This window comes from Canis lupus, chromosome 4, assembly GCF_048164855.1.
Source record: "Canis lupus baileyi chromosome 4, mCanLup2.hap1, whole genome shotgun sequence".
Classification (NCBI taxonomy): Eukaryota; Metazoa; Chordata; class Mammalia; order Carnivora; family Canidae; genus Canis; species Canis lupus.
Window position 1 is genome coordinate 15508107 of NC_132841.1, and position 27222 is coordinate 15535328.

Consider the following 27222-nt stretch of genomic DNA (forward strand, 5'->3'; position numbering starts at 1 on the left):
TCTGACTCTCAGTTTTGGCTCAGGTCGTGATCTCAGGGTTGTGAGATCAATCTCCACATAGGGCTCTGATCTGAGTGGAGCATTCTTCCTCTGGCCCTCCCCACCGTCAAATAAATAAATCTTAAGGAAAAGAAAAGAGAAGACAAGACACCCAGGCCTCAAAACTCCATATGGTAACAAATGATTGGAAGTGGTAAGAATAGATTGCCACGCACATATAACCCAAAATCTTATAACAACCTTCAGATTTCTTCTGAAGCAAATTTCATTCTAGACCTGTTCACAAGGAGCAGAGATCTATATTTAAAGGGAGAGCCTGAGGCTCCCATAAAGTCTGGGTCCTGAGCTCTAGGCTCTATATAAGGCAACCGACTGAAAGATGCTGGGAACAAATGCAAAAAGCAAAGCCCTCTTCAAGGAATAAAACAATTCCCCCCAACTCTACTGTCTCTACCCACAAAAACAATGCTAAGTGAACCACATTCTTGATATGGGATTTGGATTTCTGGCCCTGAAGGTAAGGCTTTGTGCAGCCAAAACAGGTGCCGTTCCTGACTCATTCCTTTCCTGGCCCTGGAAATGACCCTGATAGAGCCCAAGGAAGATAACTTGGTTTATGGGGCTCTGTAGTTAGAAACCTGAAGGCTCGGTCTCACCATTTACTGGACAAGAAGTTATTTTTGACAGATCTTTTCTGCCTGGTTCAGATCTATCACTGAGGCCTTAGCTTTTCAATTGGTTAAAAGAAATAAATTGTATAATTGGGAAGAATAACTGGAAATTTCTACTCCATTTGGAAAGAGTAGTTTTAAAATACTTGAAAACATGTAAATGTTGGTTATATTATAGGTTCTGTAAAACTCATCCCATTGATTTGAAACCCCTAAGCATTTGGCATTTGTTTGAAGGAGTCACTAAGACACTCTCTTACCCAACTGTGTGTAAGGACCTGGTGTTCCCAAGTATGCAACACATCTCTTTGGTTTAGAAATCAGACTTTGCTGGGCCACTAGTGTTGTGAAAGTGTCTTACATTTTAGGGGTAAAACTGAAGATTCACTCAGTGCATGGCTGAGAGCAATAAAAGTCCAGGAAATTGACTTCCTCCCCAGAAACAAGCAATGAGAAAAAAATCAAGATCTAATTCAGTGACCTGGAAGCCAGCACTGACTTACCTTGGGGAAGCTGATGGGGCTCTGTAACCAGGTCCAAGATGACAGGTGCTTTGGATATTCCTGAGAGGGCAGCCACTTAGGCCTCTCATGAGGGTTAGGCATGTTGTGGCACTGCCCCACTGTAGATTGGGGGCCCAGGAAGGAAGGGGCAGAGAAAAGTCTTTGAGGTTTGGGAAGGCTATGGAAGTTGTTTGATTCACAAATATTTGCAATAGGAAAACTATATTGTGTTCTGAGTTGGATATAATATAACTGATGTAGAAACAGAAATGTGAATATGGAACTCTACCTTAGCACTGGTTTTATGCATTTTTAGAAGAAACCAATAATTCCCAAGGGCCAGTCCAACTTTAAAAATCACTGTCCCTTATCCTACCACCCTATGCCCCTATACACACATGCACACACACATTCACGTATATTTTATCTAAGTGCAATCAGGTTGAAGAGCTGTAGGTCTAGTCCTACTCTAAAGCCCTCAGAGAACACCTAAGCTTACCTGTTTATGTGACCAATGAGAAAATTGAGGTTCGAGACATATTGTGATTTACCCAAGTTCTAGGCAAGACTCAGATACTCAGGTATCAGACAAAGGGACTCAGCACAGTGTTAGGGATCATGACAAGCTATCTTCCCAACCCCTTCACTTACAGCACATGTACTCACCAGCCAGGCATTTCAATAGCCTCACCCCACTATACTCCATCAATAGCTTCACCTTAGGGACACCTGGGTGGCTCAGTGGTTGAGCCTCTGCCTTCGGCTCAGGTTGTGATCCTGGAGTCCCCGGATCGAGTCCCACATCAGGCTCCTCACAGGAAGCCTGCTTCTCCCTCTGCCTATGTTTCTGCCTCTCTCTCTCATGAAAAAATAAATAAATAAAATATTTTTTAAAAAACTGGCCTCACCCCTACTATACTCCAGCCTTTCCACACCCTCACCTCCAGCCAAGATTAGTGAACTGAGAAGCCAAGGGTCTCTCAGCTTATATCAACAAAACCACAGAAACATAAAACTGAGTGGCCCAGGAATTATATTCAGAGTCCAGTGGGGCTGGAACACTGTGTTTGCAGGAGTAAGGGGGGGACTGTCGGAAGTGGATGGCAATGGAAGATTTTTTTTTTTTAAGATTTTATTTATCTATTAGAGAATGAGACACAGAGCATGAGCAGGGAGTGGAACAGAGTGAGGGAGAAGCAGACTCCCCACTGAGCACGGAGTCCAACATAGGACTGGATCCCAGCACTCTGGGATCATGACCTGAGCCCAAGGCAGACTCCCAACTGACTGAGCCACCAAGGCACCCCAGAAGATGTTTTGAAGATAGATTGTAATGGGTCTTGAATGTCCTACTGAGGGACGGAATAAATTATGAACTTTTCTAATGTATGGGCACAGCCTGCTTAAAAAAAGAACATATCCATCATGACGATTGCATTTGTTTCTTTCCATGTTTAAGGTATATAATCCCACTAGTGTGGATGCTCTTTGAGGGCACATGTTCAATACCACCTCCCCAGTGGCCCGCAAAGTGAGTGGCATACACAAGTCCTACAAAGATATGGATTACTGAAGGAATACAAACACAACTACAGATAGGCAACTCCCCTTATACTTGTTACATGTGAGCTCTCTCTTGGCCAGTGGCCAACATTTGTATTTTAAGAAATAAGGATAACCCAACTGGCACCCGCCCCCCGTAGTTTTTTCCCCACCAGTTAACAAGAATAGCGGGTAAAATTCTATATTCATATTTCTGTTTCTACATCAGTTATATGGCACCCAAACTAGGATACAACATATTTTCCCCATTGTAAACACTGTGGATCAAACAACTTCTATAGCCTTCCCGAACCCTAAAGACAACATCAAGAGGATAGAACAATGGCCTGGGAATGAAGAAGCTTCTCCTGCTGGCTCACACTCTGACTCACACCTGACCAAGGACAAATCAGTTAACCTCAGCTTGCCTTGTTTTTACTATATGCAAAATAGAGCCGATAACAATATAAGCCTCCTCCTTCCCTTGGAGGGATATTCTGAGAATTGGGGAGATGCTATCTTGGAAGTGATTAGAGCTCCCAAGAACTGGGCTCTTAATACAGAAGCAGTGTTGTTCTCAGGTTGTGCTACAGCTGCTGTTTTTCATCATGAAAGGTCGATATTGTGAGGCCTTGTTGGCAAGGAGAGGAAACTGTTGCTATGTGACACAATGATACAACAAGCAGGAGGGCAGGCACCTCAAAAGTTTAATGGTTCTGGTTTCATTCATTGAATACTTTCTTCCTCACCTCAAATCTCAATCTCCATTATTCTTTATGGATAGGTATTGTGGTTTTTTGTTTTTGTTTTTGCTTTCCAGCTTTCTCTAGCTGCCAGGACATCTGAAGAAAAACAAAGCTGGTCCAAGCTTTATATGTATTTTTCCTGATTGAATCATAGAACACAAGGTGAGTGCTATTTCTTGAAGAGTCAGTCACTCAGTTCATTCAATTTAACCCTCAAAACAATTTCTGAGCATTTTCCATAACGAAGCTACATAAGAACTGTAGTGAACAAGTGTATGGTTAGATGGCCAAGCATGTACTTAGGAGAACAACAAGACAGAAAAGTCACTGCCCTGGAAAATCAAGATCATATACAGATTATATGAATAAAACATGGTCTCTGCTTTTGCAGAACTCAGAGGCAGCAGAGAAACAAACAATTCACTAAAGGCAAATTGTGACTAACTTGGAAGTAAACTTGCCTGAGCGTACAGAGCAGAGAATATATAATTCTGACTCTGAGGATAGGAAGAAGTATTCTGAAGAGAGTTCTCAGGGAAGGTAAGTTTCTCAGCAATGAGAACTGCAAAGTCCCAGAAACAATACACGGAGTGAAACAGAGATGGTAATCAGAGTTCAAGACATGGGAGCTCCATGGGTTTTGGGAGAGTGTTTCACGGGGTTAGAGATGGAAGGGATTTTGAGACAGTTTGTCAAAGGTTCAAGAATACTGGCTGAGAGACTGGAATTCATATGAGCAATGGGAGGCCTCATACATCTTGAGGTGGCCAGTGGGATTTACAAACTACACTTTGGGAAATGTGACTCCTGGAGTCTGGGAGGAGAGTTGGAGGACTATGATAATTCAGGAGGGAGATGGTGGAAGAGTCTCTGCAAATGGCTGAGGATACAGAAAAGGGGAGACAGGGTCAAGTTGACCATGGTTGCCTATAAACCATTCCGGGTGGAACTCTTGAAGCAGAAGGAAAGGAAAACTGTTGCCAAACTCTTCCATTCTGCTTACACTTTTAGCCCAAATGGCCACTCTCCTATGCCAACACCTGTGACCTCAAGAAGAACTACTTTATGAGTTTTAGCATGAAATCTTTATTTCTACCAGAGCAAGAATATGTTCCTCTTTAGATTGAATCATCATAACCAAACCATGTCCATGGGGTCACAGAGTATCTACAGCAGGAAAGATGTAAGAAAAAAAAAAGAGATGAAAGACAGATGGAGAAAATAAAAGGGGAACAAAAAGGGAGGAAAAGGGGTGAACATCTGCCAATCATGATGTCTCACCCTAGCTGCCTTGCCCAACTCTATGGCTTAGAATGTCATCTAAAAGAAGATCCCCAGTTTCCATAGCCTAGAGGCAAACAGCTGTTGCTCTTGGCCTGTCAGTGGATAATAACTTTTTGGGACTTGATTAGAGCAAAGACCTCTGTAAGCATCATCACATTTCTCACCTGGATTTGCCAGCAATGGTAGTCCTTACTCCAACATTTGAAATATCTTAGTAATAAATAAATAAATGCATTCATTCACTCATTCATTCATTCATTCATTCTACACATGGCTTGACTGCCCATTATGATTATAAGTTCCTCAAATGTATTCATTCATTCAACATTGAACCAAGTTTGTTATATGACTACTGTATATGAAGCCCTGGGCTAGGCCTTGGAGAAACTGAAGTGAACAAAATAGATGTTATGTCATAATCCCTGACTTCATGTTATTTCCAGTCTGAAAGGGAAAACAGACATTAAAGAAATATTTAAACACTTTAACTATAATTCTGCTGTGAGGGAATAGTATGGACACTATAAAAGCAACCAGATTTGGTCTTATCGAGCCCCATAGACTTGAAGGTGGAAAGGATTTGTCAAGCAAAAGGTGGAGGCAGGCAGAGTCAATAGCTACATGAGGGCCTGAGATGGGCCTCTGGCATGACAAAGCTCAAGAAAGGACAGTGTGGCCAGATAGGAAGCAAGGAAGGGAGCAGCAGCAGGTGAGTATGGCAACTCACAGAGATGACCCTTCTCCATGTCCTACAATTACTGCCTTAGCACCTAGCAAAGAAAACCTCCAGAACCTATGAATAAATGCAACTTAGAGTACTAAAAGCACACTCAACTATTGGCAACAAGATTTCCCCCAGCATGGAATTCATCTTTACCAAGTAGTGTGAGATTGGGTGAAATGGCTTCTGCAAATTTGATTATGCCAAGTACGGCCTTGTAGAACTAGAAAATTCACAACGAAGATATGATCTGATCTGTCATAACCACTTTGTTATTATTCATCTGTCTTGTGGCAGTAAAAACAGTATTGGGATTGCTATTGAGCTGAAGACTTATGGAAGACTCCGTAAGGGATACAGGAAGGGAGCAATGGTATTGGTGTCCAGGGCAGAAGCTGTAGTCGTGCAGTAAAGAAGCTGGGAAGGAGCAGGAAAGTAATATCCTGAGACTTCTCTCTCTCTCTCTCTCTCTCTCTCTCTCTCTCTCTCTCTCTTGTCCCTGCAGTGCCTCTGGTTGCAAAACCAAACTGCAAGTCAGTCATCAAAGAAGCTTGGATGACCAGGTCCTCATAGTCTACCTCCAGGGCACAGAGAGAGGAGGAAGGGGAAAATGAGTGGATCTGGAAAGAGAAATAGAGCAAATAGAGAACGGTCAGCATAAGTAAGATGGGAAAATCTGGTGTTACTGTAAGAGGAAAGGGAGGGAAAATTGCTCTGAAAAGTAACACATAATACATAATGGAATATATCATGCAGTATACTCTGTGATCAATTCACAAATATATCTACTTTTAAATCTTATACTATATGTCGACTATAATGTATATATTGTATACATCATATAAATATAGAAGATATATCTACACATGCATGTATATAATTATATATGTAGTTTATGTACCTTCATACGTAGTTAGATTGAGGATAAATTTGCATGGGCAAGATGTTCTAGCCATAGGGATGGCTAATGCAGAAAATGAAAGGGGCACTGACCTTCTTTGCTCTCATTGTTGTTACTTCCATATGTCTGGCACCAGCAAAGGGCTGTTTCCAAGTGGAAAGGGCTATAAACTGACTCTAAAGTCAGTCCTCTGTGAGGTGAATGCCATAGACGCTTTCTGAAGTGCATTAAGTTCCCCTCTCTCTGGAAAAAACACCCTGATTTGCAAGAAGTGGTCCCCAACAGTCATGTTTATATGATGGATGCTGGTTTTTAGCACATTTGCGCTTCTCTACCACCTCTATGCACCAAAGCCTTGCCTTTGCTTTCAGCCTCAGTTCAAATGTGGTCTCTCCTGTGGAACATGACCAGCTCTCCATAGTCACATCCTTTATGTCTCACACTGATCTGTCTCCTCGGAATGTAAGACATGTCTTACATTCATTTCTATTTCCTCCTAATGGTCGACATAAATGAAAACAAATGAATGAGATGAACTTGTTATTTTAAATGTTCATGAATGCTTGAATCATTCTATGAACCCCAAAAGGCGACAGCTCAAAACCAAGGGGCATTCTTACCTAACTGGAGCCTCTCTCTGACTTTTTAAGATCAGAATCCTTGTTGAATTTATAGCCTCATTTCCCTTTGAGGGAGCAAACAGTAGGAGAGAATCAAGGTGGAAAAGAACTCCCTGTTTTGAGAGTATACAATTCCAATTCTAGAGTCAAATGAAATCAAGAATACAGTGAAAGACACAGATGAATCGAGACATGCATGGAAGTGTTGAGGAATATAATGCCACTCTTTCCATCCATCATTGACAGCAACAAGCCCAGGACGGAACCATGGGCAGAGAACAGAGAACTTCTCAGCCATGGATACACCTCCTTACCTGGTAGCTAGAGGAGATGCCAGGTGCTAAGTGTCATTTGAGGCCAGCAGTCCATAGGGAGATCACTAATCTATAGAGGTGCCATAACAAAATGTGACCTAGCAAACTGATGTCAAAAAGGACTCTTAATCTCTATTTTCACATGCATAAGTACCTGTACGCTGCATGTCAATGAGCTTTCCCTAAGCAGCCAGGCCATTGAAAACCATTTATGTGGTACTGGGTATGTATTTTAATGGCATTAGTCTAAAGGTCAAGCAATGCAAAGAAAAGCAGCCAGGAAGCCAGCCAACAGCTCAGGCAGGTAATTGAGCATGCAAAAGCACTCCTCTACCATAGGGGTTAGCCACATTTTTGTTTATTTCTCCACTGCATGGTGTGGAAACAGAATTCTTTTATTTTCTCTTCTCTGTTTATGTTAGAAAGCAACCATAAAGATAAGGATTATGCTTCTAGAAATAATATTACTATTGTTGATAGTCTATCAGCAAAAGTTGGGCTTTCACTCTTGAGGAGATTCAGGGAGAGTCAGGTATCAGCTCTCAGAACAAACCTCAGGGATCACAATGAAGATTGGAACAAAACTGAGAACAGAGGTGGCGCTTTAAAAATATGGGAATTCCCAATCTCTAATTCCTGTTTAGAGACCTGGTAGGCCGGAAGTGAGGCAATACTTTTGTAGTTTATTGCAATGACTGCCTGCTGCAGCCATAGGGAATGACATCCTTCCATCTTTCATCTGTCCATTCATCCAACAGAACATATATGTAGCACGTGAATAATAGTGATAATAATACGTAGCTAGAATATCATTTATTTCTCATCACATTCCAGGAACTGAACCCACTGATTTATATAGATTACCTCATGCCAAACTTATAACAGCCTTCATATATTCCTATTGAACAAAAGCAGAAATGGAGACTTAGAAGAAATGAAGTAAGGCTGCCGGAGAAGCCAGAGAGTAGCGACTGGAGCTAACCCAAGCCTGACCACCGAGTCCAAGCTCTTAAGCTCAACACTGGTCTGCTTATCTTCTCCCATGCAAGACCCTGCTAGGTGCCATGGAGGATGCTAAGCAGAGAAAGGCACTGCCCTCAGGGAACCTAAGAGTCACCTAGACAAACAGAACAACAAAAGGAACTAGGAAATACTGGTGAGAAAACGGCATCTTCCCCAAGGTTCCAAAGCTCAACAGGTCTTGGAAAGACTTCACAGAAGGAGCATCTGAATAAATTCTTTGTTATCCATGCTATTAAGCCAAAAGGAAGTGTAATAAACTTTTTAAGAATTAGAAATGTATGGGATGAGCCCTGGGTGTTATACTATATGTTGGCAAATTGAATTTAAATAAAATATTTTTTAAAAAAAGAAAGAAATTAGAAATATATCTCCATTGGAGTGCGTACATGCGCACATGCATGCACGCCCACACACACACTCACACACAGGAACTTTAAAGATGACTAGAAATTATTTCTCTGCAAAGCTTTGCTTAAGCTAATTTCAAAAATGGCTCCATATTCCTTCAGAATACATCAGTTCGCTGTGAGTCCAGGTTAGAAGGATGGGGGAAGAAGAGGCAAGATTTTTTTAATTCCCTCAGAGAACGACCCACTTGCCATGGGTGCTGAGGATGGAGCCCTTGTAGTGTACCATGCTTTGTGCTCTAGATATCATAGCATTTTACCCTCAGTCTTTTGAAGCAGTTCCTTATTTTCCATTTAATGATGAAAAACCAGAAGCTCCAAGAAGCTAAATAATGGTCCAAGCTCACGGAGCAATAGGTGTGATGCTAGGATTTGAGCGCTGTTCTCTGTGACATGCGACTCCTCACTAGCCAGTATTGGTCCTGAGCCCATTGCTTTCATTCCAACTACGGGGTGGCTCAGCCTTCCAGTAGACACTAGGACATCGCTGAATGGGGATATTTCCCCAAACTCTTCCTTTTCCCCCAAAGGAATCAAATTATTTTTGTTTTTGTCTTTTAACGAAGGAGGAGAAAAAGGAGGAGGAGAAAAAGAAGAAGGAGCGGGAGGGGGAGAAGAAAAGAAATTAATTTAGGATCTGGAATATGTCAGTCACGTATTGTGCTAATTTATTTCACAAAAGTAATATGCAGGCAACATTTCTCAAAATTACCGAGCTAGGAAGGGTCAAATGTTGATCCTTCAGGACCTCTGCTAGAGACAGAATGGGGAATAAAGATGTCAAAAAAACAAGATTAACAGAGGCAAATGCCAAAGGTACAGAAGAAAAATGAACTATCCCCCCAAAACCTCCTTCGATGTACAGAAAGCTGAGGGCGGTTGCCCTTCTCTCCCATGAGTCACCAGGGACACTGTCGCATCGCTTATCAGAGGAACAAGCTGAAGGCAAGCGATCCTGCATGCAGAAGGGACAGACTAGACGCACAGATGTTGAAGAGGCCGTGGGTGCCTGATGACATTTAGCCCAGAGTAGCTCAGAGGGAAGCTCAGGCCCCTGTGGCTTAGCACAGAAGACGGGCTTGCACTATCTTTGGAATAAAGTCCTATGACTGGTAGCTGAGAGCTTCCCAGTCCCCATACCAGAGCTTGTGGAAAAGATGGTAATTCCCTAGACTCTGTAAGCCTTTTATTGGAAATCAAAAATCTTTCAGAGTAGGATTTCCAAGGAATGTGTAGTTGATAACAACTGGCAGACAAATCTGCGGTGATTCAGAGGGGACTGACTCGGGCTTGCCTCTTCACAGATGCAGGGAAGTGTTCAAGAATTTCCTTTAAGGAAGCAGAAAGCGTCTCCCACCCATGAGAATACCAGCCACTCAGGACCTGCACTGAGAGAAAGGGGAAAAGATGCAATCCGAAGGTTTATGTGTTTCACTCAGGCGATGGAGAAAGAGGTCCTCTGGAATGTTCCCAGAAGACTGAAGTAACAAAGTTCATTAGAAACCAGCATCTTACAGATCCCACACCAAAGGGCTCCTGTGGTGGTCAGAAAAGAGAGGCATCATCTGATAATCAGCCAGGAGTAGGAAAACACCGTACTGAAAAACTATTGTGTGTAAAGGGTTCCTTCTCTTCTTGGGGGGACAGACTCAGAGGGCAAAATGGACTGGAGTCATTAAACTATCTCAGGCACACGGAGCAAGCGTCAGCCTGGCCTGAAAAGGTCCACTTACTGAATGGTCCAGAGAGAAAACCAGAGAGGTACCCACTGACCTGCGGATCCATATTTCAGAAGGTCTGCTGAGGCAGTTCTCTTTCTCACTCCCTCTATTGGTGGCCTCCACAACGGGGTGAAGTGTGGGTGGGCAGGGCCCAGGCTGCAGTTCACGACAGCCCCTGAATCTTCCTCCTCAGGCTCCCTCCACTGGCAAACTCACTGGCGGTCAGAAATGGATGAGGATATTTCTGGAAGTGTCCCCTGTTCTTGCTCTGCTCCCACTGTTCTGCTCTGGGTGTGAAATCAGTCTCAAAAGACAAAAAGACGCAAGGAAGAATCTGTCTAATTAGGGAGGACACCTCCCCGCTTCTGCTATCCCCTGCCCTATACATGTATCCCCCTTCTGCGAGGGTACAGGCCTCTGGCAACTGACTCTTCAGCTGGGACCCTCGGCACTACTGCCCCCTTCACTCACTCTGCTGAAGAACCAGAACACAAAACAAAGCAAAAATGCTTGTCATCTGGGAGCAGATGGGAAAATCCTTTCCTAACTCCATCAAACTTCATGTACGGATGAGAAAAGAGGCACAGGATGGCACAGGAGAGCCAGAAAAGTGCCCCTTGGTTAGACCCAGCCCCCAATATCAGTTTGGTTCCTAGACTCTTGGCACCTCCCTTAGATAAAAGTGGATACCATTCAGAAATGGGGGTTCCCAAAGACTGAGAAAGAAGTTGGGCTTTTATTAGCTATTACTGAATATTTATGTCCCATTTATCACTGATTGTTGGCTATGAAAAAGCCAGATAAGGAAATTTGGCCTGGGGCTTTCACCAGTAACATGCCAGCCTATCAGAGGCCCCATTTCTGAGGGCTCCGACTGAGACAAAGGTCCTTTGTAAACTCTAATGCCCCAGAGCTCCAGCTTGGAGCTGGGTTGCTGCAAACAGAAGGAAGAGAGTGAGAGAAAAGGAAAAGACAATCTTCTGCTTTTCTCAGCAGAAACTTGGTATTGAGAGCAGGGACTTGTTTAAAGGAAGGACTGCCGGGGAATGATGAGGACCAGAACATGCTAGAACATCTTTCACAGATGTCCTTCCTGGCCTGATAATTCTGCTCTGACTGGGCTGCACGCTTTAGTTTGGAAATCACCAAAATAAATAATTATTGGAAATCTACAAATACAGATGCAGAACTCAATATGAATTTCCAAGTATGTCACTCAGGTGGACCTCTGTTATTGTCTCTCCCAGATCTGGAGAGGTTAAAGGCCTTTCTTTTGCTTTCTTGGAGGAGAGTGGAGTAGAAGGGAAGGAAGAAACTGGATGAGAATATGTTCAAAACAGATTAAGAACTCTGGTGATTGTTTTTAGTCTGGAGAGAGAAGACTCACTTTTTGTAGAATTAGTGCTCACCTAGTTCCCCCTATGTGGGGGATACCCCCAGAAGGACACATTATCTGCTTGTGACACGTCATCCGCTCTGGTCCACTTCTTTTTCCCCCCTGAAGGGATGGACCATCTAGAATAAAAAATCAAATCCAGGCCAGAGAATTGGGAGCAGACAAGAGAATTCAGAACTCAAAGCCCAGCTCATGAGTGTGAGAACTAAGATGGATTCAATTTTATCATTTCCTCGCATTTATCATTTTCATTAGCACCTGCTGTCTCCTGGCAAAAAAGTTTTAGAGCTTCTTTCTTCAGAGTCGTCAACAGGGGGAGGAGCTAGAAACATTGCTTCCATCCTTCCCTGGACCGAATAGAGGGAAAGACCCCAAAGGGAAGGCTAAGGCACTCGTCTGAGTCTGGGGGCCAGCAAGAAGGTAAGAAAGAAGAACGTAGGGAGCCAGCCGGGCTGAGCCTCACAGGCTCCCAGAAAGCCACTCTGGGGTCCCCATCAAAGGCAGCGAAATGGATCCAAGTGTCCCATCTTACCTAGTCACTCAAATCACCTGTTGGACTGTTCCCCTGGAAAAGTATCAGGCATTTAAATTTAAATTTTTCTTTTTGTCCAAAACTATGACACTATATTCGCAGAGTTTTTAAATTCACATGGTATAACTACAATTAGCAGTCCTCCAACTCACTTCAGCCCTGTCCTCTTGCTCCCCAGAGGCCACCACACTCAACCTGTTGAGCCCTTGCTTCTCCTAGGTGCCGCTATACTGGGAAGCAATATGCTTACAGTGCTGTTTCTTATTTATTACTGTTACACATTATTTATGGGTTTCCTGCCAAAGAGGATAGGAACTTTGCTATTTTATACACACATATCCAGCTTTCCTTCTCTCATCACCCCAAACTAGCAATATTATAACACCATTCAGTCAATAGCAATGGTTGGAGGTTCACATTATAACTTTGCAAATATCGTTCACCATTGGCATGAGTAGTACACTGAGCTCGTGCCTCCGTCTTGGGCACCCTTCATATCTCCCGGAGAATTGACTTTGAGAACTCTTCTAAGTTCTGGGTGAAGAGATGTCTGGCTCAATCTCTTTGCTTCCTCATAAACACAACAGTCCCCTCCTGAAACTCTGCCTTTGTTGGCGTTGTTCTCTTGCCTGGCGGTCCTCCACCTTTCCAGATCCCAGCCATCATGATACCTCAGGTTCCATTTCCTCCGCGAAGCCTCACCCCTCCACTGCTCTTCTTCTCCTCTAAATGTCTGTATAATTTGCAGCCTGCACTACCCACTGGGCTGTTAGGTCTTTGTGTTATTCTTGCCTCCCTACTACTGTGAGTTGTCTGAAGGCTGCTCTCCTGCCTGTACCTCCTCCGTATCCTTTGCCCTTGGGAAGGCCCCTCTACAGTGGGGTCCTCAGTGCATTCTTTGAGGCTGTTCCTCAGCTTTGATGGAACTATTTCTTTGGAGATCGTTATTTCTGCCAGGGAAATTTCTGTCGACAGATTCTCTGTGACAATCAGTTTTCTCTTAAGCCCTCCCCCCTAAATAGAAATGGTTTGATCATAACCCAGAAGGAATTGCAACCAAGCTAAAATTCCTCAAAGCCATCATTGACAGTGCATTCTGCCTTAAATGCCCCACATCTAATTAATTACCATCTTATCCCACACTGTCTCCGATAGCTGTCTTCTCCGTTTTTACTGTCTCTCTTCTCTCTCCCTCTCTCTCTCTCCCCCATTCAGGTTTTCATTTTCTGTGGTCTACACTTTGCAATAGCTTCCTGAATCACCTCCTCCTTCCTGTCTCCCACTCCTAAACCCACCTGCCAGATAAATTTTTCTAAGGCGTGGTTCATTTCTGCAGTGGTTCTTCAATGCTCTCCTGCCTTGCAATCCAGACCTTTTGCTTGGCATTTAAAACCTTCCATTCGGTCTTAGTTCCTATAACTCTCATCTCACCCTCTGCATTGCCTCCAGCTGGAAGACTCACTATTTTCCAAACACACTTCCATGCTTTTCGGCCTTAATGTTTATTCACATGATGTTCACCATCTGGCATGCTTCTGCTCACCATGCCTGCTTTCTTCTCCACCACGAAGTCTTTCCTGCTCTCCTCAACTCAGCCAGATCTTCCTCAACTCTGAATTCCTGTCACTTTTCATTCCTATCTTTCTACAGGGGCTTGTTACATTCCACTTTTGATTATCATGATCTGTCGGTCTATCTTATCTCCCTTAACATGAAAGATCACAGAGGGCAAAGACTTGGTCATTTCATATTCCATTCTCCACGAACATGGCAAATTGTACAGATTAGGAGAGGCAGGGGTTGAATAAATGTTTACTAAGTAAGTGAATGAATGAAATAAAACTGCATCTTCTCTTGAACCTACAGATACTTCAGAAGACCATTCTGATAGTCTTCACTCTCTGTGGCAAGTGGCAGGGATGAGTTTCAACACCCAATTTCTGGTGAGTAGAGGAGTCTAGCTAAATTCTGTGGCTTGCCAAAAAATTATGTTCTAGCATTAAGTTGAGTGCCTCCTGCTTTGATGCAGAGCCCAGGAGGTCACGCTGTTTCCCGATCCAAAGACCCTCTTCGGGATGGGGTTTCAACTCAGGGAGACCATAACTCAGAGCTGTCAACACTCAGATTGCCTCAACCTCACAACTCAGCTGTAAGTGCAAAGCAGCGCTCTTCCCTCTGTAAGTGGAAAAGGAAGTCTAGGTCTATTTTTACAGAATTGAGGGGGAGGCAAGAGGAAGCATTTCATTTAATTTCTATTTCTTCTCTTGGCCTCTAACTTTCTGGCCAGAGTTTTCTATTTCCAAAGCTTTGTATTATGTAAACATAGGAGGGCCTTCTCAAAAACAGAAGCAAACTCTACTAATTTCCAGTCTCCCTTGTGGCATTCTCAGAAGTCCTGCTAAGCATCTTGATCCCAGGCAAATATGTCTCTGGCTACAAGTCACTTGTAAGCAAGTGATGGTCAATCTTGGGTCAATAGATTCATTTGATTCTGTGTACCCAAGATATTTACAGTACTCTTTAGTTGAAAACTTTTCTAGAGAAAAATTATGTTGTCCAGGACTTTTCTGTTAGGCCAATTTACACAAAGCCAAACATGTTTCCATTGAACAAAGCCTGCCAAAGCCAAGAATAATTCTTAGGGAAGCTTCTTGTAACTCATCTCACAACTTCACAAATAATTTACAAAAAATAACTTGACAGCTACATCATCCACATCTTGATGCTGCATAGACTATGTAGCCTGAACTCATTCTAAGTGGTAGACTATCCCTACCTGCCTCCCTATTAAGGAGATACAACAGAAGGTAGACAAACACACAGGTGCAAGCTCCAATGAAGACTATGTCATTTTTTAAATCATCCAACACAAACATACCTTTGAGATTGCTACCAAAGCTGGACAACCTTCATAGTTCTGTATCAAACAAGGAAGGCTGGGCCCATGCCCTAGAGATCTAAGATCTAAGATTAGAAGGCTCACCTTGATGCGGCGATGAATCAGATGAAATTATAAGAAAACAAGAATTATTTTTATTTTCCCTGTCTTTATCCCACATACCTCATATCCCATTCTCTACCCTCAGGGAGAGAATTTCTGGAGCCAGCATACTATTATGTAAATGAAGTACATTAGACACCTTGGAATATTCTAGATTCTTAGTCTTCCAGTGTACCAAGGGTGGTAGCAGATGGCACAGGACCCAATCTGTTTTCAAACATTGCAGTTGTGAGTGGAAACAGGCACTTTGGACAGATTCCAGTTTGTAGATTCAATGAAGAATAACATAAGCCTCAGATTCCCCATTGGTAAAACAAAGGAGGTTGGGTGAGATATGCTCTAAAGTCCCTTCCAGATCTAATATTTTATGATCTTCAGTGGTAAAAATGCAAGGATTTGAAATGACCAGTCTCATTTCTCCCATTAAGCCCCGGGTGAATCAAGGGCCAGTATTACATTGCATCATCTCTTGTACAGTAATATGTGAATGACATTACACAATGCCCGCTTTTATTAATGGGAACACTCTTCCAGCAATAATGCAATACCCTTGAGCTCATTCTGGCCTTCTTTGTTAGTACCCAACCCAGTTGCATTGTCAGGAGCTACAAGAACATGACATAGATGTTGGAAGCAGGAGCAGTTGAAGAGGGCAGGCACATCAGAGAATGACACAAACTAACAGCCCATCGTCTTGTTCATGCTCACAGTGAACGCTTAGTGAATGCCTGGTGACTAAGAGTGAGTAATGTAGAAACACTAGTGGACTTGTTAACTGCCTAGAGTCAACACCTTTGCACCTTGCTATTTTGTCAGGGCTAAGTCTCAGCGGGGATGGGAGGGAGGGAATCTAGATTTAGGAGTACTTTTAGAGTTCCCTTATGCTGGGGGCGCTCATCTGTTGGTGTTCCATCTCCTAATTATATGGGATGGAGTCCCTTTCATTAAATATATATTTAATTTAAATACATTTTTAAATTAATTTAATTATATATAATCATATATATAATAATCAATAAATCATTAATAAATACATATAATTTATATATCTCCCAATCCTAAAAGATTTGACACAGGCAAACTTTGAGCCAAAACTATACACTCGATTCCTGATTTGGACTTCTGTCCTATCAGCTCTCTAGCGCAGGATGCACTAAAACAAAAAGCAGAAATCCCCAATATCTCATCATGTATCTTCCCTGGATGGCTCTAAGCAGCTTTTCTTGCTTCTCTCCCTTGGAAGCTCCCTGACCCCCTGAAACTGCCTGCAAACACCAACTCCCCTACCCGCACCAGCAAAGGTCACCAGTGTACAGCTCTGAAAGGAGAGAAGGAGCAGTCCGCAGTCTTAGACAGTACGATCTTCTTCTGTTCTGTACAAATGTCTCACCTCCCTGACCTCAATAAGGGGTTGAGTTCAGCCTTGTCTTTTAATAGCCTCATTATGCTATTTGTCTTTGGAAAACAGAAGTAGCCAACACCTATCCTATGCGTGATAATTTCTCATATAAAAATGAGCCCTCTATGTATCCATTTTCACAAGACCCTTCTTTGAACTGTTTTACTGAATTGACTCACTATTATTTGCTGGGACCATCATCCTCTTTCCTTTGGTCTCTGAGTGCCAGGTAGCAGGAGAAGGGTAAGAGCTAGGCAGGGGCCATGGTGCAAAACAAAACCAACTGGCCATATAGAAACTATGTTTCAGGAGAAATAAATTTTGGTAATAAGCCACTTGCTATATGGAATAAGAAGAATGTTAGGCTAGAATAAATTTTCTGTCCATTTTGCCCTACTGTCTCTCCAAATCATATCAGATTCATAATGTCAGAGGAAGAGCTAGTTAACACTTAACACAGTGTGACACCCAGCACAGCTCCGTCCTCTGAGGTTCTGACTGATTTCTCTCTGTGCTCTTTCCTTCTTTGTGGATGTTCTCTTCTTGTCAACTCATATTTCACTATTCTCTCTTTAAACATATTGAACAGGTTGAGATCCCTCAGCTATAAAGGTGTGGGGTGCACTTGGCCTTGGACTAGCTTGGAGGACTTTTATTTTAGGGAACTTAAAGCTGACATCTTCCTTGGAGCCAGCCATTTGCAAACCTTTCACTTCATTTGTAATTGAAAAGTAGTTAACACTGAACCCAAGTCTCTGCTTGGAAGTTCACCAGATCACCTCATTAAGAGATATTTGAATTTCTACACAGCTAGATATTTAAATACTCTGTAAGAAGTAGAAACACAAAACCTAGAATGGCCACTTATGTGATGAGGCTGAGGTGAAGCACTCAGATGAAAATTCTTATAATTTTATAAGTCGCACAAATTCTTAGAAATTCCACAGCAGTGTATGAAGAAATGGACCTCAATAGGTCCTTTAATAAATATCTGAGGCATTAAGTTATGGTTGCCTTTCAGGGAGCAGGTCACAGGGAAAGACCTGTGTTGATGCTACTAGTGTTCTCTAGAAGGTCCAGGGCCTTGGCATGATCTTCGGATATTTGATCTGTTTTGTCCCAAAATAGTTTTTAGAATCATCCCCAGGAAATGTCAAATGTATATGATCACCCAGGCTTCAAAATGTGACTTTGGAGCCATGTGATAGGACCTGACCCCAATACAGGGAAGGTTGTCCAGGCAGCTTGCACTTGAAGGTATGTGATATATCTGACAAAGCTCTTTTGGCTTTTGGATTAAAGGATTCTTCATTTTAACATGACTATAAAAAACATCAAACTTTCCGGTGTTTCTTCTTACCAGGGACAATGAACCCCACCCCTTCTCATCCCATTCCACAGGCTCATCTCCCTGAGCGGTTATTTTGCCTACCATTCTTCCTGGATCTCAGGGTCAACCTTGAATGTGGTGAAAGTCAGAGACAGGAATGGGACAGTGATAGAGTATAACATGCGGATAGGGAAATGCTGCTTGTCTTACTTGATAAACAAAATATTTGTAAAAATTACTTGTTAATAGAACACAGCTTTTTAAAATTTTTGGTACATCCAAATGGGCAGCATTAAGATGTTCTGCTTCTTGCTAGACAATCTGTGGGGCCAGTACAGTGTTCAGAGTTAGAACTTTATGAGACAACAAAAGCTAGTATCCAGGCAATATCTCCTTCTCCACACCATACTACTGTGGGACTTGGAGCAAGCCAGTTAGAAACACCTCCCTCTTTTACCAAATTTTGAATGGATGGAAATATAGACACTAGAGACTGTTTGTTTTTTGTTTATAGATTCAAGTTAGTCTGGGAAGTATGAATTAGATGGGCAGCCCCAATGATTTCCTAATTGATCTGAGTAAATTAGACTTACCCAACCAGGCACTAGTAGACCTGGACAACCTCAGGCCTATCTCCAGGCAGACAGGTGGCTCACCTCCTGGCAGAGGAGGAAATGAGCCTGACCCAAGAACAGATGCTCTAAGAAAGTGTGGGAAAGATATACCATACTTACACTAATTAAAAGAAGTATGGAGTGGCTATATTCACAATAGACAAAGTAAATTTCAGATCAGAGAGTATTACCAGAATAAAGAAGATCTTTCCTAATTATAATGGGTCAATTCATCAAGCAGATATAACAATCCTAAACATTTCTACATTTAATAACAGAGTTTCAAATTATAAGAAACAAAAGCTGATAGAACTTAAAGAAGAAATCTATAATTATAGTTGGACCTATAACACCCATAACTCAGTAATTAATAGAACAAGTAGACTGAAAATCAGTAAGGATATAGAATAGGCATCAGTAAATGAGTCTTTGGACCAAATCCATTTCATGGTGGGTCAAATACAGCAATATCCATTTATATATTTTCCTGCTGGGATCCCTGGGTGGTGCAGCGGTTTGGCGCCTGCCTTTGGCCCAGGGCGCGATCCTGGAGACCCGGGATCGAATCCCACATCAGGCTCCCGGTGCATGGAGCCTGCTTCTCCCTCTGCCTGTGTCTCTGCCTCTCTCTCTCTCTCTCTGTGACTATCATAAATAAATAAAAATTTTAAAAAAAATTATATTTTCCTGCTGCAACTCCAGATATCAGTAGTTGTGACAGGGAATGTATGGCTCACAAAAATGAAAATATTTACTATCTGGCCCTTTACTGAGAAAGTTTATGGACCTCTAGACCCCTGAATGTAAGACTAGACAACACTATGAATGAACACGAATAATTGACATTTGTAGAAATCTCCACAACACAAAAGAATATACACGTTTTTCTTTTTTTTTTTAAGATTTATTTATTTATTTATTTGAGAGAGAGAGGGAGAATGAGCATTCAGTGGTGGAGGGGCAGAGGGAGAAGGAGAGAGAGAGAGAATCTCAAGCAGACTCCCCACGGAGCATGGAGCCCAATGCAGGGCTCAATCCCAAGACCCTGAGATCATGACTTAAGCTGAAATCAAGAGTCAGACACTTAACTAAGTTATCCATGTGCCCCTAACATACATGTTTTTCAAATGCCTATGGGACATTTACCATGATACACCATATTTGGCCTGTAAAAAGATCTCAATAAATTTTAAAGGATTCAAGTATTCAAGGTATAATCTCTGGCCATAATGTAATTACATTTGAAATTAATAACAGAAAGCTATCTTGGAAATTCCCAGATATCTGAAAACTAAAGAATTCCTTTCAAATATCTCATAGGTCAAAGAAGAAGAAATCAAAAGGAAAAATATTTTTTCAATTACATGCAAATGAAAAACACAACAAAATTTGTGGACTACTGCTAATACAGTACTTAAGAGGAAACAGTGCATAAAATGCCTAAATTAGAAATTTTAAAAAGGTCTTAAATCAGTGACCTAAGTTTCACATTAAAGAGCTAGAAAAAACAACAAATTGCCCTAAATTAAACAGAAAGAAATGAAATCAGAACAGAAATAAATGAAGTAGAAAACAAATAATGAAAGCTGGTTCTTTGAAAAAAAATCAATGGAATCTATAAACCTCCTGCTTGACTGATAAGGAAAAAAAAGAAAAAGACACAAACCATCAATGTCAGGCATGAGAAAACTGATATCACTACAGACTTTACAAACTCCCATAACTTACTCAAGAAAAATAATCAGAACATCCCTAAAACTATTTAAAAATTAAAATTGTAGTTTAAACTTTTCTCACAGAGAAAACTTCAGGCCAGGTAGCTTCATTATGTTTGAATTCTATCAAACATTTAAGGAAGAAATTATAACAATTTTATATAAATTCTTACAGAAAATTGAAGATGAAGGACCACTTCTTAACTTATTCTACAAGACTAATATTACTGTGATACCAAAGCCAGACAAAACCAACTTGTTTATCCCAGGAAAGCAAGGTTGGTTTAACATTCAAAAATCATGTATATTAAAAACTATAAAGCATCATGGAGAGAAATTAAAGAAGACAAATAAATGGAAAGATATACCTTGTTTGTAGGTCAGAAGTCTTAGTATTGTTCAGATAAATTTTCCCACAATTGATCTATAAATTAAACACAAACACAATCAAAACCCATGCAGGCTTTTTTTTTTTAACGATCTATTGTTAGCAAATATTATCTATTGCGTTTAATCCTTATAAGAAGTCTATGAAGTAAAAAAACAAAACAAAAAAAAAAGTCTATGAAGTAGAAATTGTTATTATTCCCAAAGCTAGGTAAAGATTCCATGCCCAATATTTCAATGAGTAAGTGGTAGAACTGTGATATGAACTCCATTTGACTTCAGAATTCATGCTCTTATTAATCACTCCACCATATGTCATAATGTGCTTTCCAGGAAAACAAAACACCAGGTGCCATAACTCTGAAAGAAGGCCAGGAAACCATTTTAAGAAATCTAATTTAGCAAGCAAATTAACATTTAAAAATTATAGTGATGAAGATTTAGAATGACTTTTCAACACTCTGCAAGCACTCACAGACTTTAATCATTCATTCATTAAATATTTATTGAGTGTTAAGTATAAGACATGCTTCTTTATACAGTAATAGTTTACACCCCAATATTTGATATGTGAGCATCAGATCATTGAGACTCTTTATTAGAAACAAAACTCTTAGATTAGTGTAGACTAATTTAAAATAATAAATGGCATTGCTGTGTTCTAAAAACCCATTTATTTTACAACCTCAGATTGACTTTTCTGCCAACCTCTCAATTGTTTCTGAGCTTTGACTTTACCAGACTGCATAAGGTGTATTTTTAACATAATAAAACATAATTCTAGCTAAGCCACAGAGGAGAAATCTGTCTAACTCATTGGCTATTATCACAGTTTTATGCTTAGTAAAAAAAGAATACATATATTGAAATTTAGTATGTCAGAAACAGAGCTTGAAGCCTTAAAGTATATTTCATAAAGTAAAAAGTTAAAATCCAGTATTCATTTAACTGTAACTCCCTAAACCCTTACTCCATACATCTACAGAACAATGTACAATACAGTAGACCTCCTTATCTGCAGATTCACTTTCTGCAGTTTCAGTGGCCCACCATTGACCAAGGTCCAGAAGCAAATGATCCTCCTTCTGAGGTATTACCAGAAGGTCACTAGTAGTCCAACGTTACGTCACAATTCCTACATTGTTCACCTCATTTCACCTCATCACATGGGCATTTTATCATCTCACATCACCACAAGAAGAAGGGTGAGTACAGTAGAATAAGATATCTTGAGAAAGAGACCACATTCACAGCATATCATTACAATGGTCCTATTTTATGGTTAGTTATTGTTGTTAATATCTTACTGTGCCTAATATATAAATTAAATTTTATGATTAGTACATACGTATAGGAGAAAACATAGCATATACAGGGTTCATACTATCTGTAGTTTCAGGCATCCACTGAAGGTCTTGAAATCTATCCCCTTGAGAATAAGGGGAAACTACTGTAGAAGTTGTTTTAACCAACCCCCACTTAACCAGTTCACCAGACTAATTAAGATCTCTATTTTTTCCATAAAACACACTGACTGATGACCAAAACATGCTAGATACTTGGAACTATAGACAACTCTGCAATATGCATTTGCAATTAACTCGTCCGCTTTCTAAGAGTCAATTCTATTTGTTCGCAAATCTATTTTTGTTGGTTCTATTTGTTCCTTGACCTTTGTAATTTAATCAAGTATTATATAAACCCATGTAAGTACACAATGAGTGCAAAAAGAGAATTGTTGCTGAAAATATGTTTGAATTAATAAGTATAAATTATTAGAAGTTTTTCCATGAAATTACAGATTCTGAAATTCTTTACTCATCACACAACTTTGCAATGTCTATAAATTCCTTAAAGAGCCCACTTTAAGAATAATGAAACTTGGTACGCCTGGGTGGCTCAGTGGTTGAGCACCTGCCCCCCTGGCTCAGGGCATGATCCGCGGTCTCAGGATCGAGTCCCACATCAGGCTCCCTGCCTGGAGCCTGCTTCTCCCTCTGCCTACGTCTCTGCCTTTCTCTCTCTGTGTCTTTCATGAATAAATAAATAAAATCTTAAAAAAAAAAAGAATAATGAAACTTAAAAAATAGGTGAGGTTTTTGCAAGAAAGATGACAGAAAACTCCATAAGCAAAGATGCATAGTCAAAGATGAAGCCATGACCCTGTGTGAAAGATTTTCTAAAGAGTGTACATTTATATATTTTAAGTTTAAATAAAATAATGAAAATGTATGTAGGTATTATTATTATTCCTCACTCTAAGTTACTTTTTAATTTAACCCACAAACTACTAGTTTTAAGAGCATAGAATAAGAACACTTCTACTAAATTAATGCCCTCAGGTCAACTCTAGATCAAATTGCAAGTTAGGAGAATTTTTTTTTCTCCTATTAGAATCATACTTCATTTGACATGTCTGCTTCTCTCCCTAACCCCAGGCCCCATTACTCAATCAGTACCTATTTGGTCTAATTTAGTAGTGCTAAGATTTGATTGAGAATCAGAATTATCTGGGGAGCTTTAGAAATACCAATTTCCCCAGGAGCCAATCCCCAATGCTTGTGAATGGAAGGTAAGGCCTGGGGATCTGCTATTTATAAAGCTTTCTAGATGATTCTTACCATCAGCCAGGTTTGAGTACTCCTGCCCAGTCATACTGAAAAATAAATGACAGAGTAGCCCTAAAAATTACCTGGTAGAACAAAATGACAAAAGAGTTATAGATACATGCAGCTGACATTTCATCTCAAAATGTTTGTGGTTTGAAACAAATGCATGGGGGAGAAGACTCTGGAAGGAAAAAAATATAACCCTCTTAGTCTCATATTCTAGGATGATGTTCAACAAAAGGATAGAGCGGATTTTCTCCAGTTGCAAATTGTGAATCCTTGAAAAGACATGATTTTTAAATAACTTTCAACTGTAGTAGAACTCTTCCTTCGCGTGAAATCTCAGGTGGAAAAAAATATTCAAAACAAAACAAAGAGTACAACTGCAGCTGATGCTGGAGGTGAGGGAGAGTCCTGCCCATCTGGTGCCCCCATTTCCCTGTGGAGGCCCCTGCATGGCTTCCTGGAAATCTAGGAAATCATAGGCAACATTTTATTTTATTTTATTTTATTATTTTATTTTATTTTATTTTATTTTATTTTATTTTATTTTATTTATAGGCAACATTTTAAATAAACATAGGTATAACCAAATTCTACAGAGAATTGGAAGTTCCCTCAGGAGGCAACACTAGATCTCATCATCCAATAGCAACTCTCTGGACCCAACAGCTGCTTTTAGGGTAGTGCTGTCAGAAAAGCCCCACTGCCATACTCATAGTGTAAAGATTTGCTTCTCCTGCTGCCTACTGACTTCCTACTCTAAATCTACCTCATAACTTCTGCTTATTGAAAACTTCTACTCATGGATTCTGTGCACTGCCTTTTCTCTGTACCACTCTACTGTCTCTTACATCTCTTGTTATCTCTCACAAATGCCCAAAGAATCTGATTGTGGTGCCTCAATAGTGTATCTTTTGAGGCAGAGCTGTTGTGTCAAGCTCTCTTATGGGTCACAGGCCAACTATAGATATAGGAATATATTTGAATCAGTTGCTACTGCCTAGGATATTTTGTTAATGGTGCCAGGGTAACAAGGCCATATGATATAAAGCATAGGGACATATTCCTAGGGGACCACTTTAACTTGCTTTTTTTCAAAAGTGGGTTGTGGGCGGCAGGTTCTCAGATCAATATGACAGTACATTGGGGTGTCAGAATCAATCCATAAATATAAAATTTAAACCATAGTATATAATAAATAACTATAATAAAGCTGCAAGTCCAAACTTATCTGAGCTTACAATAATGAAATTACCAAATGTGAGTAAAAAGATAAAGGCAAGAGGAGAAGCATAAAAGTAAAATTGTGAGTTTTTAAATGGATAGACATTTCCCTCGTTTTAGGTCAACATTGCAATATGAATAACTTTTTAAGTATGCATTCATTTAAAAAGAGGACTCTCTCCATTTATTTCCACTCTTTCTTACATTAGGAAAATCTGACTATTTTTCAATGGAGAAAAAAATTTGCAAGCACACATTATGAAATATGAAGAATCATGGGACTAACTGACCACTTCAGTGATTAGGAAAACTGTAAACTATTTTAAAAAGCAAATTTTTCACTGTTCTTCATTAAGGTTTGATTACCTCGCCCATTAGCATTTGGCTCTTATTATGATTGTGAAATACTGTAGATGTTACCACTAATGGATAAGGAAAGTTGACATGGTTATCTTGATTAACTCATCAATAATCATTTGGAATAATTTTTCTTCATTCAGTGAATGGATCATTCACATGCCCTATTATAATTGTGTACATTGGGGTGCAAGAAATTAGCATAAAAATCATCTACCCTGGAGAGCTAGTTTCCACTTCTAATACCAATAAAAGTTAGTTCAGAATAACATTTGAAGGCTTTGTCAAATGAGAAGAAAGGATTCCTTGGCCACTTTTTTTTTCTGTAACTCTATTATATACAGATTTTCATTTTTAGGGTCCCCCACTATAAGAGCAAAATTAGAAATGTAACAGCATTCTTAAATCTTCCTTCTTGCTGCTTCTTTCTGCTAAGATAAAATATTAAGCAGCTCAGGGCACCTGGGTGGCTCAGCTGGTTGGGCATCTGACTCTTGATCTCAGCTCAGGTCTTGATCTCAGGGTTGTAAGTTCAAGCTCTGCTGCATTGGGCTCTGTGCTGGGCATGGAACCTACTTTAAAAAAAAATTAAGCAGCTCTTCTACATTCTACAACAATGTAATAGTGACTTTCTGTAAATAGAACATTGCAAAAGGATACTACTTCACACTCATCTTCCTCTGATAGGAAAGAAAGAAAATGATGGCTTTTGGTCCCCATTCTCAGAATGGTATTGAGATTTTAAGTGCATTTCCCTCGTTTGGGCTTTCTGTCTCAGCCACTGCCAGAAAAACTTAGAAACACAAAACTTTGGTTCTGTAAGGTGTCTTATAGATCACCTCATCTAATCCAGAACAGAAAGCTGAGACTAAGTGATTTACCCAGTCATTTATTTAGTAAACCACAACATAGGACCGCTCATTTGAATCCTTTGACTTAAGTCCAATAATTGCTTCTTTAAACCACAGGACATTACAACCACAAATACCCTGAACTTGGCACCAATCCAGACATAGAAACACTATAGGAAAGGTAGGTAGGGGACATAGGAGACTTCCAGATTATTCTTCCCTCTGTGGCAATATTTTCTTACCCGGTTCTCAGGAACTCAGACAATGACTTCAGCTGTTGGCTTATCTCCAAGAATCCTTGGCATTATGTGTGCATTTGTTTTCAGGCATAGGTGAGTATATCAAATACTGACTAACATAATCCTGTGGGATTTGAACTCTGGTCATCCTCCCAGAGTTTACCTCAGATGATTGAAGTAAACAATAACCAATCCAGGATCACCAGTGCAGTTCCTCCATGGACAGGCAAAGTTCTCAAGGAAATTCACTTCCATGGCCACAAACTGGCCACAGACTCATAAACAAACTCCCTAGTTTACAATGGGGAGAAGACGTGTGTGGGTCAGCAGCTTACAAATAATGCCATTTCATGACAATTGGCCTTGATCTGGGCAATGTTATATATAACTAGATATTGATATCTTTGGGATTTTGGAACTACTTGACAAAATCCATAATGCTAGAACTTTGGGACAAGTCCTTTGCAACAGAAATGTAATGCAAGCAACATATGTAATTTTAAATTTTGTGTTAGTTACCACAATAAAAAACTAAAAAAGAAAGGTGAAATTAATTTTAATAAAATATATTTAACTCAGCATGTTCAAAATAATATAATTTCAATTTTTTATTTTAATAATAAAAATTATTGAGGTATTTACATTCTTATATTTACACTAAGTCTTCAAAATCCAGTATAGATTTTATATTTACAGATTACCTCAATGTATATGCTCAGAAATGCTTTCATAAAATTTATAGTTAAAGAATAAATTCCTGGGCACCTGGGTGGCTCAGTTGGCTAAACATCTGCCTTTGGGTCAGGTCGTGATCCCAGAGTCATGAATCAGGCTCGCTGCTCAGTGGGGACCTCCCTCTCCCTCTCTCTCTCTCAAATAAATAAAATCTTTAGGGATGCCTGGATGGCTCAGTGGCTGAGCATCTGCCTTTGGCTTAGGTCATGATCCCAGGGTTCTTGGATCAAGTCCCACTTCGGGCTCCCCACAGGGAGCCTGCTTCTCTCTCTGCCTATGTCTCTTCCTCTATCTGTGTGTTTCTCATGAATAAATAAAATCAATCAATCAATCAATAAAATCTTTAAAATAAAAATAAATCCCTGTGCCCAAGTTGT

General features: G+C 40.4%; 1 protein-coding gene across 3 annotated transcripts in view; it reads right to left on the reverse strand.

Moving 5' to 3' along the window:
• EGR2 (early growth response 2) overlaps positions 1-21895 on the reverse strand; it is a 104713-nt gene extending 82818 nt beyond the window's left edge. For 2 of the 3 annotated variants that reach the window (XM_072823234.1, XM_072823235.1), the window contains exons 1-2: positions 21835-21895; positions 20809-20864 (exon numbers count right to left, since the gene is read on the reverse strand). The gene's annotated coding sequence lies outside the window, so the exon portion shown is untranslated. Of the gene's footprint in view, positions 1-1174; positions 1192-20808; positions 20865-21834 lie in introns of those variants that run through there. The other variant, XM_072823237.1, reaches the window with a different exon arrangement.
• Between the last annotated feature and the right edge of the window lie 5327 nt (positions 21896-27222).